At 47.7% G+C, this 14379-nt stretch overlaps 1 protein-coding gene across 4 annotated transcripts in view; it reads right to left on the reverse strand.

The window, feature by feature from the left end:
• Window positions 1-7940, reverse strand: part of LOC147029140 (uncharacterized) — a 62469-nt gene extending 54529 nt beyond the window's left edge. For all 4 annotated transcript variants that reach the window (XM_085876300.1, XM_085876299.1, XM_085876296.1 and 1 more), the window contains exon 1: window positions 7870-7940. The gene's annotated coding sequence lies outside the window, so the exon portion shown is untranslated. The remainder of the gene's footprint in view (window positions 1-7869) is intronic.
• Window positions 7941-14379: the final 6439 nt, after the last annotated feature.

Raw genomic sequence — 14379 nt, forward strand, 5'->3', positions numbered from 1 at the left:
ATATATATATATATATATATATATATATATATATATATATATATATATATATATATATATATACATACATACATGTCGGGTGTACAAAATAGTGTGGTCGATAAAAACATTAGAAAGGAAAAAAATAACTTGCACCAAAAACTTCAACATTTTCACGCTGACGCTCACGCCGAAGGTATCGCTATAGCTCTCTGTTCTTCGAACAGGCGAGCTAAAAATGGATGCAAGGGGTAATGTTGGAGTGTGTCACACAGGAGAAGGATCTGAGGGTGGCAAGAGAAATGGGAGGAAAGTAGGCAGGAAATAGTGTTTTCGGTTGAATTCGGAGGGGGATCATTTATCAATCAAAAGAGGTGGTGTTAACATTGGACAGGAATTAGTGCGGAGAAATCTCAAATATTGTGTGCAGTTCTGGTCACCACAACTCAGGAAGGACAAAGATGCCACACAGAGGTTTCAGTGCAGGACGACTGGAATGATTCTAGGCCGAGCTCGAATGAGCTATGAGGAGAGGCTGATGGAAAAAATAGCTTTATACACCAGAAAGGAGGCGGTTACAAGGAGATACGATTGAGATGTTTAGGATGATGAAAGGGTGAGATAAAATAAGTGTACATTAATTATTCTCCAGAGTAGACAGTGATAGAACCAAGGGCCATAGCTTGAGAGTAAAGGAGAGATGAGTCAAGACTGTAGCAAGGCAGGGGACTTTCACTCAGAGTGTAATTAATGAACGGAATGGTCTCTCTGGAAAGGTAACGGAAGCAGAAACAGAAGATAAGTTTAAGTTAAAATTAGATAGGTACCTGGAAGTTATGGAAATGGAGAGGTAAGGGGGTGTTGACAGGACTTTAAGGTAGTTTGAGCATTAATGGGTGATTGTGTGCATGTGAATGGAGTGCTGTTGGTGGGGTCTTGTTCAGGGGAGTTGTGTGGTTGATGTGCGTTTTTAACCAAGCCCATGCCCACTCCACTGAGGGGAAGAATAAAAATCCTAAAAAACAACAATAACTACAACAACAACAATACACCTGAGCGGGTTTGACGTCAGCTCGGTGCTCTCTGGAATGGAAACTGGATATTATAAACATGACAGACGACAGAAGTAACGAGAAACGAGTTGGGCAAATTATATAAATAAAACAAAATCATGAATCAATTTATTTCTTTTTGGATTTTCTTCCTTGGATCTTGTGTGGATAAATTAGTATGGTGTTCACATGGGCATGAAGAGATGAACGGCCTCCACCTGTGTTGGATTTCCTTGTACAGAGCGTGGATCCGGCTCCTTCCCCACCAACTAAGACGAGTGTAACATTGTATCACGCAGACCCATGGAAGCCTCCCCTTGGTGGCTCTCGCAGTCCCATCAGGCAGACGTGAGCGCAGGTTTGACCGAAGGACTCTTGGTAAAGCTGCTGTCACACCTTGACGGTTTAGTCAGTGTATGGCAAGGTATCAAAATGGATCTAAAACGCTGGCGTACGCTGAACTATTGATGTTTTTTTCCAGTTTTGAATGTATTCATAACGAGTTGGACGTATGCATAACGTATTAGTAACGTACACAGAACGTTTCGATAACATATAGATAACTTACATCGAATGCTGAGCGTGTTGTCGGCATTCACATCCTTTGCCCAACGATAGTCTAACTTATGCATTGCGCGCGGCAGTGTATCGCCGATGATCACGTGGCGTAGTCTATTAAAAGGCTGCGGGTCGACGATTCAAATCATAACCGCACTAAACATCGAAGTGTCAAGCCGCTGTCACACCTTGACGATTTCGCCAGCGGATGCCGACGTATGAAAAATTTGTCGAAAACGCTGGCACACGTTGAATATGTTATGGGTAAGTTTTGTATACGTTAAGAGCACGCTGGCACACGTCGTAGTTCGCCGAGTACGTCGACAAATTTTAACATGCTTGAAATTTTTCGACGTATGCCAGCGTATGACTAACACGTTCCGCATACGCTAGCCATAAGTTGTAGGCACGTTACGCGATCGTTGACAGACGTCGACACACGTTACTTGTAAGTAACTCATAAGTCGAAACACGTCTCGGTAATGTTTCGCATCAGTGTTCCAGACTCCATGGTTTTTTTGTCTTTTCTTCTGCATGACGGTGATGTTGACACTTCGATTTCTGGTGCGGTTATAATATAAAAGTAATTAATAGGCTGCTGCTCAACGATTTAAATCATAACAGCACGAGAAAGCGAAGTGTCAACATCACCGTCATGTGGAAGAAAAGACAAAAAAACCATGGAGTCTGGAACAGTGACGGGTTCCTCCTGTGGGAACCCCATTTTTATATACCAATTCCCCTAAACGCTGCCAATACGCCATTGTACGGTAGCTGTAAATTAGGCCTTGGTCACATTTGCTCTACGGCGGCCGCACGCTCTCTGAATTGACGGAAACGTGCGGCGGCCGCAGAGAAACTGAGGTGGCCTCAGGGAGGCCCTACGCCGTTTGGCTATATTTTACAGGCCGTAGGGGCGCCGTGCGAATTGTAGCGCGGAGTTATTACTTTTTTTTCATTTCTATGTTCGCCGCAGCAATTCGATAAGCCAAGCTATGACGTAGATGTGTTCCACGTCGACCATACGTAGGGCGTACAGTGGGCTTGCGTTATTCGTGCGGCTGCCGTAAGCTCTTCTCAATGAAAAATGATTTTTCCCAACCCCCCAAAAATTACAGCGGCCGCATTTTTTCCACGGTCGCCGTATGGTGGCCTTGCGGTCTGTGTGACTACCAGCGGGCAACACGGTCGACGAACGGTTCCCCTACGCTCGCCGTGCACCTTCGTACGGCCTCCGTGGCACTCTGCGTCGACCGTGCATCCACCGTGCGCTACCACTAGAGATCGAAGTATAGGTGATTGCCTATACACAGTGGTGCCCCCAGAATCCCAATTTAATTCCTTCCAGGAGGCTGTTCGGATTGCAAAAAGTTCGGATTCCAAAATAGTTTCTCAATAAGAAATAATGTAGTGAATTAATCTGTTCGTGGACCCAAAGAAAACCCACTTTCAAGACACTTTAAACTGAAATTCCCCATGTTTAAGGTAAAATAAGATGAGTAAATGACCTTCGGTGGTGGTGTATTGTATGTAAACTGGTACAATCACCAATCCAAAGGTCCACACAGGCTCCAGCTCCGGCCTGGGTTCTGATCGCTCGCGCACTCTGCGAGAGCGCTGCCCCGAGGGCAGCTCATCAAACATGATGCCCGCAGAACCACAATCACTTTCATCAAACGCATCGGGATGACGTAATCATGGATATTCCAAATTACAACCGGTTTTGCTGTGAAATTCAATCCTTGCCGAACAGTCCGTCACACCACGTGATCGGATTGCTTTTTTTGTTATTAATTAAAACACAAGATGATTAAAAAAACAAACATCACAAATGAAGGTGAAAACACGAGGTAAGGCCGAAGTCACATTTGGCTCGGTGGCTGGAGGGTCTACAAAATGTCCGGGCACCAGCAATTATACGGCGGCCGCAGTATTTCCACAGTCACACAATGTAGCAGTCACACATGTTTTTATTTTTTGGAGAGCTGCACGGCGTATTTATAAATCGTGGAGACCGAATACGTGGGGGTGCCATACGGTCTTTGATACGATGTCGCACGGTGACCTGAGAGCGGTCCTGCAGCGGCCATAGAATTTTCAAGGCAGACGCAAGGTGCCCGCAAGGCGACCGCAAGGGGACTGCAGGGGGACCCTAAGCCGAAGGTGTGGCCAGACGGACGGTAACGATTAGGTAATTTTTTTTTTTAACCAGTTCTTTCGTTTCGGCTTGTCGAATTTCTACGGCGAACGTAGAAATGAAAAAAGTTATAACTCCGCGTTATTATTCCACGGCGACCTTACGGCCTGTAAAATATAGCCATACGGCGTAGGGCCACCCTGAGGCCACCTCAGTTTCTCGGCAGCCGCCGCACGTTTCAGTCAATTCAGAGGGCGTACGGCCGCGTATCCTCGCCGTAGAGCAAATGTGACTGAGGCCTAAAGTATCGATCCACACACGAGAGATGCTTTCACAAGGACTTCCACCAACGAACCGAATGAACAAAGCGCGAAGATGCAGCTCGAACAGGTGGGGGAGACGCGTGAACAAACATGAACGTTACGTTGTGTTCGGTTTTTTTAAAATGTATGAGGTTTTTCGGGCAAAATTTTCTCGAAAAAAATTGTTCGGATTCAAATTTGTTCAAACAATAGGGCGTTCGGATTCTGGGGGAACAACGGTATGTTATAGTTATAGTATATACTGTTATATTTTTATTTCAGTAAAAAACAAGAACTGGTATATATACCCACTCGTTACCGTCCGTCTGGCCGCACGTTCGCCTTTGGCCCCCCTGCGGTCGCCTTGCAGGCACCTTGCGTCTGCCTTGAAAATTCTATGGCCGCCGCAGCGACGCCCTCAGGTCACCGTGCGACATCAAATCAAAGACCGTACGGCACCCCCACATTTTCAGTCTCCACGATTTCTAAATACGCCATGTGGCTACCCGAAAATAAAAACATATGTGACTGCCACATTGTGTGACCGTGGAAATACTGCGGCCGCTGTATAATTGCAAGTGGCCGCAGATTTTGGAGACCCCACGGCCGCTGTGGCAAATGTGACCGAGGCCTTGGTAACACGTTCAGTAAGTTCTGTGGTCGTCCGGAAGACGTCAAATACATCGACATTCGCCAATATGCGTTGGAGATGCGTTGCACATAGGTTGAAAGCACGTTACTCATAGGTTAGAAATAAGTTTCACGTACGCTAAACCTTCCCTTGACGCGTTTCGACTTCTGAGTAACTTACAAGTAATGTGTGTCAACGATCGCGTAACGTGCCTGGAACTTATGGCCAGCGTAGGCGGAACGTGTGCGTCGTACGCTGGCATTCGTCGAAAAATTTTCAACATGCTGAAAGGCAACATGCAGGCAGGCAAAGCGCGTTGCACGCATCGCTGACGATGTCGTGACGTAGCCTATTAAAAGGCTGACGCACAACGATTCGAATCATAACTGCCGTAGAAATGGAAGTGTCAACATCGCGGTCACACCTCGGCGATCTTGCCAGCGTATGCTGACCTAAGAAAAATGTGTCTAAAACGTTAGGGCACGTCAAATACGGTATGAGTAAGTTTGGTATACGTGAGTACAACACTAAAGTACGCTATCATACGTCGTAGTAAGTAGAGTACGTCAAGAAATTTTAAACATGTTCAAAATTTTACGACTTACTCGGCGTATGACACACGTTCCGCATGCGATGGGGATAAGTTTTACACACGATATGTGGACGCTTACACACGTCCACAAAGGCTACTAAAAAGCTACTCAGAAGTCGAAACACGTCGCGGTAATGTCTTTTTTACGCGAAACTTATTTCTGACTTATGTTTGACGTGCTTTGAACCAATTCTTTATGTAGTCCCAACACACATCGACGTATGTAGACGTATTCCAATGACGTCTTACGGTTGACAAAAAAAAAAAATTAACGTGTTTCTAGGTTACAACTGCCATATAAAGACGTGTTCCCAGCGGTTTTGGGAATTGGTATATAAAAATGCTGCTCATAAAAGGGGAACCCAACAGTGCTTTCGAGTCCTTTTTTGAGTTGATGTCCATGTCAGCAGTATCAGTATTAGTATTAGTATTAGTATTAATAGTAGTTTGTTCATGTTGGCAGTAGTAGGTGAGTGTGAGGGGGAGGGTGTGGGTTATGATGGATCGTCCTTGCGTTTAACGATTTAAATGATAAACTCAACGATGTAAATGGCTGCATCTCCACTATTGAAAGTAGACGCTTGCGCTCAACAATTGGATTTTTTTTACTCAACGACTTTTAAACGGTACCACTCAGCTATTTTCATTGTTTACAATGAACGATTTAAATTGCTGTCACTCGCCTTTGTTTTTTGACGCTGGGGTTTGGAAATTTGAAACGTTTCTTCTGAACGTGTTAAAACGCTCAAACTCGACTATTTTAAATAGACGCTGCCGATGGACAATTGGAATCATAGCCAAGCTAGACATCGAAGTGTGAACATCCTCGTCATGCCGAAGAAAAGTTTGAAGAATGCTGCAAATAAGTGTCCTGGCCGTGGCCGTGGACGCTGACGCAAGGACGATCCATTATACCGACGTCTTTCAGCCTATGAGTAACTTAAAAGTAACGTCTGTCGATGTGTGGCAACGATCGCGTTAACGTGCCAACAACACGTTAATCATAGGTTGGAAATAAGTTTCGGGTACGCTAAACATTACCTTGGCGTGTCTCAACTTATGATTAACTTACAAGTAGCATGTGTTGACGTCTGTCAACGATCGCAGACCGTGCATACAACTTGTGGCCAGCATCGCGGAACGTGTGAGTCGTACGCCTGCATACGTCGTGAAATTTCAAGCATGAAAAAATTTGAGGACAACCAAAAAGTACAACGTTTAAAGCCAACGTACAATGACGTATGGCAGTGTTTTTCAGCGTGCTCTCAATGTTATCAAAACTTACCCATAACGTATTCAACGTGTGCCAGCGTTTTAGAAAAAAAATTCAAAAATCGGCATACGTTGGCTAAAACGTCAAGGTGTGACCGGGCCTGTACACAGACACGGAGCGCCGCGTGTTGTACACAGACACGGAGCGCCGCGTGTTGTACACAGACACGGAGCGCCGCGTGTTGTACACAGACACGGAGCGCCGCGTGTTGTACACAGACACGGAGCGCCGCGTGTTGTACACAGACACGGAGCGCCGCGTGTTGTACACAGACACGGAGCGCCGCGTGTTGTACACAGACACGGAGCGCCGCGTGTTGTACACAGACACGGAGCGCCGCGTGTTGTACACAGACACGGAGCGCCGCGTGTTGTACACAGACACGGAGCGCCGCGTGTTGTACACAGACACGGAGCGCCGCGTGTTGTACACAGACACGGAGCGCCGCGTGTTGTACACAGACACGGAGCGCCGCGTGTTGTACACAGACACGGAGCGCCGCGTGTTGTACACAGACACGGAGCGCCGCGTGTTGTACACAGACACGGAGCGCCGCGTGTTGTACACAGACACGGAGCGCCGCGTGTTGTACACAGACACGGAGCACCGCGTGTTGTACACAGACACGGAGCACCGCGTGTTGTACACAGACACGGAGCACCGCGTGTTGTACACAGACACGGAGCACCGCGTGTTGTACACAGACACGGAGCACCGCGTGTTGTACACAGACACGGAGCACCACGTGTTGTACACAGACACGGAGCACCGCGTGTTGTACACAGACACGGAGCACCGCGTGTTGTTCACAGACAAGGAGCACCGCGTGTTGTACACAGACACGGAGCACCGCGTGTTGTACACAGACACGGAGCACCACGTGGTGTACACAGACACGGAGCACCACGTGGTGTACACAGACACGGAGCACCACGTGGTGTACACAGACACGGAGCACCACGTGGTGTACACAGACACGGAGCACCACGTGGTGTACACAGACACGGAGCACCACGTGGTGTACACAGACACGAATTTCCATGACCAACCAGAGAAAGAAACCCCCGCCCGTGGTCGGTCGTTTAACAAAGGATGGAATGTTCGTGGAATGTTAACCAGGAATGTAACATTTTAGATCCACACGATCATTTTCTTTGCATTTTTGGGATCAGGAAGGAAGTTTCCATCAAACATCTCATTAAATCAACAAACACAACAACAAACATTTAATAAAAATTACTTTAACTTTTCTTCATTCCAGATAATTATTGAAAATAACTTATTTTATCTTTTAATTAACGTTTTACAAATCTTCCTCAGAATTAATGAGAGATTCCGAACATACCTATACAGTTCAGGTCCGACCACGAGTACCACCACCACCACCACCACCACCACCACCACCACCACCATCACGAGCTGCGTTGCAGTTCCAGCACGAGGTTCAAATGATCACCCGGAAGTATTTCATCGTGATCCTGTTTCCTCACCTTCTTCTGATTCTGCTTCTTCTTCTTCTTTTTCTTTTTCTTCCTCTTCTTCTTCTTCTTCCGCTTCCTCCTCGATTTGCTGTTTCTTGACGGAGTCAAAGCCCGGATTCTCCTCAAACTCCACGGACCCTAACTCAAGATTACAACCAAAAACGGAAAATATATTAATTAGATGGAAGTAAAGGATTGGAAGGAAAGGATAGAAAGTAAAATACTGATAATAATAATAACTTTACACTGTCCCCCCCACCCCACCCCCCCACATTCCCGAGAGGGGAAGAGAGAGAGGATGGAGAGGGGAGGGGAGTGGGGAGAGGGGAGGGGAGGGGAGTGGGGAGAGGGGAGGGAGGGGAGTGGGGAGAGAGGGAGGGGAGGGAGTGGGGAGAGGGAGGGGAGTGGGGAGAGGGAGGGGAGGGAGTGGGGAGTGGGGAGAGGGGAGGGGACGGGAGTGGGGAGTGGGGAGAGGGGAGGGGAGTGGGGAGAGGGAGGGGAGTGGGGAGAGGGGAGGGGAGTGGGGAGAGGGGAGAGGGGAGGGGAGTGGGGAGAGGGGAGGGGAGGGGAGTGGGGGAGGGGAGGGGAGTGGGGAGAGGGGAGGGGAGTGGGGAGAGGGGAGGGGAGTGGGGAGAGGGGAGGGGAGGGGAGAGGGAGGGGAGGGGAGTGGGGAGAGGGGAGGGGAGTGGGGAGAGGGAGGGGAGGGGAGAGGGGAGGGGAGGGGAGTGGGGAGAGGGAGGGGAGGGGAGTGGGGAGAGGGAGGGAGTGGGGAGAGGGGAGGGGAGTGGGGAGAGGGAGGGGAGGGGAGGGGAGGGGAGGGGAGGGGAGTGGGGAGAGGGAGGGGAGGGGGAGAGGGGAGGGGAGGAGAGGGAGGGGAGGGGGAGGGAGGAGGGAGGGAGGGAGGGGAGGGAGAGGGGAGGGGAGAGGGGAGGGAGGAGGGAGAGGGGGAGAGAGGGGAGGGGAGAGGGAGGGGGAGAGGGGAGGGGGAGGGAGGGGGAGAGGGGAGGGAGAGGGAGGGGGGAGAGGGAGGAGGGAGGGAGAGGGAGGGAGGGGAGAGGGGAGGGGAGGGGAGAGGGGAGGGGAGGGGGAGAGGGGAGGGGAGGAGGGAGAGGGGAGGGGAGGGGAGGGAGGGGGAGGGGAGGGAGGGAGAGGGGAGGGAGAGGGAGGGAGAGGGGAGGGGAGGGGAGAGGGGAGGGAGGGGAGGGGAGGGGAGAGGGGGAGGGGAGAGGGAGGGGAGAGGGGAGGGGAGAGGGGAGGGAGGGGAGAGTGGGAGGGGAGAGAGAGGGCGGGAGAGGGAGGGGAGGGAGGGGAGAGGGGAGGGGAGGGGGAGAGGGGAGGGGAGGAGGAGAGAGGGGAAGGGAGGGGAGAGGGGAGGGGAGGGGGCAGAGGGGAGGGGAGGGGAGGGGGAGAGGGGAGGGGAGGGGGAGAGGGGAGGCGAGAGGGAGAGGGGGGAGTGGAATATATTCCCGTCCAGTGAAGGCTTCATAACCCAAGAAAACTTTTGGGGGAAGGACTGGGATGTCACAAAAAAGAACCACCGAGGTGTTCTTGACTTCGACCCCATCCCTCACCGTAGTGAGACGGTGAAGTCAACAACGTCTTCCTCCACAAAATGACTCGTGCTATCATCGGTTTAAATGGAGGGATCAATCCCGGAAATGACTCATCGACTCTCCCTTAGAATCCTCGGAATATGACACAAAACCCGGAGCCCGTCAAAATACTGGGTTTTCATCACCTTCTCCCATTGTTCGACTGATTTACACTTCATGAAGAAATCTCCAGATCTGAACTTTCTGGCATGAGACGCATCTCGTAATTCTTTGTGAATCAGTGTCGCCATCTTTATCGGGTTGTCAGGACTGAGGGTTGTGACGCCATCAAAAAGCGAAACTCTTCCTCTAAGTTTGTGATGGTATTCTTCAGGGGTAGAGGGGCACTGAACCACTTTGGGGGTTCCAACCCTTCGGAACTCTCCCTCCGTGGTCGGTCCCTCTTCCTCGTTCGATGAACCCTCCATGATGAACCCTCGTCATCGTCAGGAGTCGTGTTAATTATCCTGAATCACCACCTCCCAGCACCCCGGAGGGTGAGAATGGCCAATTAAATGAAGACTCGATCATAATAAAACCTTAAAAGGACACAGAACACCAGAAAAAGGCCGAGACACTCTCAACACTCAAACCGTCCTGTAATGACGTCCTACCGAACTCCCCCGGACGGGACACCGTCTTCTTCCTTCCCTTCTTTTAATTTTAATGCATCTTCTTTATATTAAAAGAAGATATAATCGGTTTATTTTAACTTCAAAACAAACTAAATGATTCCAACATTGAAGGTATAATACAACCATTTTGTGAAACACGGAGATATAAAAAGAAATCAAAGCCGATAACTTGTATTCTTCGTGATAATACGGATGATATACCTTCTCGCCAAGATTTGGATAAATTAAAAAAGAACCTCGTTATCTTTGATGATTGTGTTAATGAGAGAAACCAAACGATAATGGACAGCGACTACACCAGAGGGAGACATTCTTGTTGTAATTGTATTTATTTTACTCAATCATACTTTCAACTCCCTCGTCGCTCAAGAAGAAAAAATGCTCATACTTTTATTTTATTCAAATTAAATTCAATAGATAAAAACAATTTTTGGAGAGACAATTGTTCTACATTATGTAGTAAAAAGGAATTTGGGGATTATATGAAACACACAACTGAAAAATATTGTTACGGTTGTGGAAATTCACAGAACACCATTCAGGTTCCCCAGAGATCAGTTATTTCGATAAGTGTGTGTTTCAGGTTCGATTTCCCCACCGATGTATAACGGGCCTTGTTCGTGTGCCGGGCTGTGAATCTTTGAGTTCGCCGTTATTCTTTTCTATCTTTTATTTTCAACAAACGCAACAACCACGCCATCTCCACCACAACGCCATCATCTCTGCAACAACGCCATCTCCACAAACACCGCCATCTCCTCGACAAACACCATAACATTCTCCTCAGCGACAGCGGCAAAATGCTGTCAACGCAGACACGCTGCATCACACGAGGGGCCACATTCCAGAGTCCGTGTGCAAATCAGCCATGAAATGGCTGATTTGCATTATCGGATCAAAATGGGCTCTGCCTTGTAACGGACTGGCCAATCAGAGATGGGGTTTCCACCAGGGGTAAAAGGGCAGAGGTGAAAATAGGCGGAGCTCACCCTCGGGTGAAGGTTCGAGGGCGAGCGCCCCACCCGATAAATAGGGCGAAAGCAGATCATCGTCGTTGTCTTCGTGGTTGGGGCCAGTCGTGATTGGGGTCGTTGTCGTTGTCATTGATGGAGTCGTCGTTGTCGTCGGTCGGTTGTGTCATTGTCGTCATGATCGTCGTAGGTGTTTGGAGCCAGGAGCTGTGGAAGTCAGTGGCCAGTTGGTGTGGAGAGCGGAGCGTGGAGAGTCGGGGAAGAGCAAGCTGCGTCGCCGGCCAGGCCCGACCGACCAAGCCACGATTCAAGCCGCTCACCCGGCTGCTCAAGCGACTGGCGCATTGGCAACGAGCCAACGAAACAGACACCAAGGGTCGCCGAACCGAAGACCGCCGAGTCGCCACCAAGGGGCGGCCAGGTAACCAGCATGGTCTCTTGGAAGTCCTTTGGTCATCCCGGCTCTGAGTATCATAAAAGGCTCACGAGCCAGATTCTTTCCCTTGCGTTTTGTATGCAAGTCTGTGGCGCCTTGTCTCATGAAGTAGAATTGTTGTTAAGTGCGTGCCTGTGTATAAAAATAGACATCGGCTCTAGGCTTTTGCTCGTGTCTTGTTCCCAACCCCCCATTCATTGATTGCATGCTTGTGAGAATAAATGCCCCATTGTTTAAATGTCGATCTGCTCGCTCCGTCATTTCCCACCATTGACTGTCATGAAGCGTTCGGGGAATTAACTTGCTATTAAAGCCGATAAAAGTAATAATCTGGTCCGACGGAACTTGGCGATATAAAACCGCTCGGCTTCGCATACGGAACGAGCACGCGTAAGTGGCTCGTGTACAAGTTCCCGTCGAGGTATAAACTCTCGGTATTTTCTGTCCGCGCGAATAGTTAGGTATATCGACAATTCGGCGATTGACCCTGAAGCGCGTGGACAGAATAGTGACAAGTTTATGATGCGTTAAGGCAGCTGTAGCGAGTTTCCAGGGTTTGTCCGGTTTGTCAGCAATAGCACCTGCAGAAGTAGAAGGTGAAGATTATTATTATATTTCAGTGGAGGAACATATGCGATTGAGGAATGAAGGCCAAATATTTGAGGAGGTTTCTCTTGGTGCAAGAAAATATTCACATTGCAAGATTGAGTTAAAGAAACTAAAATCTGGTGGTCTTGGGATGTCAGAAACGAATCCAGAAGGAATGAGACAAATTAGTAAACATCATCTGAGTTTTAATCAGATCAGGTTAGATCTGTGACCTGCAACAGGGACCATGTAAACCTGTATTAACCTGTTCCATGGTCGGGTTGTCGGTGACGAAACCGTCTGCCCCACCAGGTTTTTTGGTGAGGAGGGTGTTTGGATATGGACACCCAGCAGGATTAAAAACAAAACCTGTGAAAGGGCGGAGGAGCTCCTTGTGAGACAACGGCCATCCATATATAGTGCCCAACTGTGTCTGCGGACGTCCTCCTGCAGTTGGGTTACTTTTTATTGGGAGGTTGGTGGCAGGATTTGCACTCCGGCCACCGTAAAACCCTTCATTCCACAAAACACAAAAACACAAAAACACAAAAAAAAAAAAAACCTGAAACCCCACTCCGTGGGAGTACCTCCTGTGCAGCTTCCCTTCGCAGGGCGGCTCACCGGATGACAGGATGGGGGCAAAGCCTTCAGGACCGCCAATCTTTGATGATAGGAGGGAAACCATGGGGTAACATTCCTGGGTCAGATTGCAGGAAAGTGTGTCGGAGTGGTGCTGAGGTATTTTGAAGTTTGGCAAATAACCCTGTGCCCACGCGGTTAATTTATTGATGATTCACGGTCCTGAAAGGGACCCGTACATTCAGAGTTATCCGAGGGTGATGATATGAACTCCGGGTGTTTGATGGAGGCGATTCTTCTGCTTCAACTCACGGTCGTGCTCACAGCCGACACCCGGCTCCACAACAGTATATGCTGATCTGCTGGACTCTCTTAATTATAGGGTTGGTCTGGCTGGTAAAAGTAGGAAGAATGAGGAGTAACACATTTTCAGGCTTTAAGTAGGCTTGGTTCAGGTTTTAGTTTTCTTCCAAATGACCCATCACAATTAGTTAATAGAATGTTATTGCTGTTCGGTGGAAAGAAGGCTGGAAATAATTGTTTTAATGAAGCATCAGCCATTTTAGACCAGTTTATGAACATGAAAATAATTAATAAATGTCAATACAAAGACATTTTATCTCATGTGAAATGAGAAGCACAATCCTTGGTTTTAATTTCACAACAAGTGACCACACATCTTCATTCCCATACCCACTACAACTTGATTCAACAAAAGAATATGAAGCGTCTTCATTGTCCATGGACACTTATTATACCTTATTTAATATCACCGAGAAAAATGATAAGTTTAATCAAAATCCAGGACGTGGATACAAAACGATAACAGATTCACCCGGAGCAGATGAGATTTCTCAAATATCTTCCGAAATTGCTCGCCTTATGAAAGAACAGGATGATTAACCAAAAAATATTGTTACAGATATTCAAAAACATACTTCAAAATCAACGATTAAACTTAAAAATAACGACAAGGTTGATGTCACAATTGATAATTCATTTCGAGAGTTATTGGGTTTCTCCTCAAAAAAGATTGAAACGAATGGGACGTTTTCCAGTGATAATGTCATTCAAATATCCTCAAGCATAAATTCGGTGTTAATTAACTGTGATTTGATTGATGGCACTTATAATGATGGAAAAATAACAAATACAATATTTTCATTCAGCGCATACTCAAACACAATTGGTTATAAATTCAAGATGGATCCCAGAAATCTGGTTTATCTCCCTGTGTCAGGAAAAACCACATGCAGAGTAAATTTTAGGATAACCGACCAGGATAATCACATGATTTCTTTTAATGGAGAAATTATATCCATCAGAATCCACCTACGTGAAGTTTTCCAAAAAATAAATACGATGGTTATTGTGAGGAAACACGACTTGGAAAAATATAACATAATTACAGGATATGGGATGTTCCTCTCCCCATACTACAAGGGTGAAGGCATGTAAATTGGTTGAGGATACTATAAACCGAAGAGACAAAAGGGTGTTGGACATCAATTTAGAAAAAAGGAGATGGAATAATTGATACTCCAATTCGTATTGGTTCAACTATTCTTCAACA

Source organism: Eptatretus burgeri, chromosome 4, assembly GCF_056783735.1.
Source record: "Eptatretus burgeri isolate ZD-2024b chromosome 4, Ebu_testis_v1, whole genome shotgun sequence".
Classification (NCBI taxonomy): Eukaryota; Metazoa; Chordata; class Myxini; order Myxiniformes; family Myxinidae; genus Eptatretus; species Eptatretus burgeri.